We start from the raw sequence: 1,498 nt of genomic DNA on the forward strand, positions 1-1,498 counted from the left end.
GCGCCCATATCAGAACTCTCCACTGCTCACTATGGAGCGTGCGGTCGGAGCTGCTCGCTCCAGAGTGTGCACTGACAGGGTTTTCTGCGGTCACTATTGAATAAATAGTGGGCGCAGAAAACTGACATGTCAGTTTCTAGTGGCGCCGCGAGGAATCCCGGCTGGAGTGTATACTATGTGTATACACGCTGGCCAGGATTTCATAGGCGGCAACGGCACGTATATTTTTGTATTAATCACAGCCATTGTTGCATTCGGCAACAAGGCCGTAGTTTTACGTAAATATGCGTGGTGTGAACATAGCCTAGGACTGGTTAAAGAGTCTCTAAAATAGATGACGCAACGTGTTCAACAAATATGTAATTTCCCTAATAACCAAAATAAAAGGTTCTAGGTGGTCACGTCGTCAACAAATGATGTGTAATTTTATACCCTGCACAGAGTCTTCGATAACCCCACAATTCAATCAGCTGGAATAACCCATTTCTTTAAAAAAAAAAAAAAAGGTATCTTTTTTAGAGGAAAGTAAGGGCCAATAGAGAAAGATAAGTAAACTCCTTCTCCAGACACATTACAAAGTCTTATCGAGTAGACAAATAAATATTTAAAGCCGGAAGAAGAAATAAACAAAATTCAATAATGGATGCTCATGTACATAAAGTATGTGGAGTTAATAAGTCATTAAAAATAATCACCGACTATTTTAATCAGTGAAAGTGACATTTGGCATTATCATAGTGGCAATCTGAACCCCGGCGCTCATCCAGTAAGCCTCTGTAGATAAGTCAAGATTGTGTGATGGATGGCTATTGTTCCTTCAGGCAATGTTCTCCTTAGTTGCATGATTCAGGATATGCAGCTCTATCAATATATTTATTATAGCATTTTCCTGCTGTTCGTTTCCTTTCATTACTTTTCATCTTCGTCGATGCTCAACAGCAATGTAAAATAGTAATAAGAAGACTTTACCTGCCGCACACAAGGATGTCCCCAGATATCTCTCCGTTGTAATTTATCAGAGTGTAACTATATGTTTGATACATAGTGCAGCCCATATTAGAAACGTGTCCTTTAATCTGACAATTTTTTGTCATATTTATTTATTGAGCGATTCGGAGACGTCAGTTCTCGGAATGTGTATAAGTCATCGAATGGAGAAAAAAAAATGAAAAAGCAAAATATGTTAATAATTTCAAACTGCATAAACTATTAATAGTGAACGGTTCAGAACGCCTTAGAGCTGGGTAAATGCAAGTGGAAGAAAAACAAAGATATAGCCACTTGTAATATGCCCAACAACCCAAAAAAATTGGAACCTTTGGACCCTCGCCAGGCTCCGGGAACTCTGTTCTGCACACTTTGCGACCCGGATGATGGACTTGCCACTTAGCCAGACAATGACTGGGGCGGAATAGTCACTGGTTGGCTGAGTCACAAGTCCATCAGCCGGGGAGGACAATTTCTCCTGTGTCGTGACGTCTTCACAACTAGGGGAAAA

Source organism: Dendropsophus ebraccatus, chromosome 6 (assembly GCF_027789765.1).
Source record: "Dendropsophus ebraccatus isolate aDenEbr1 chromosome 6, aDenEbr1.pat, whole genome shotgun sequence".
NCBI classification, from domain to species: Eukaryota; Metazoa; Chordata; class Amphibia; order Anura; family Hylidae; genus Dendropsophus; species Dendropsophus ebraccatus.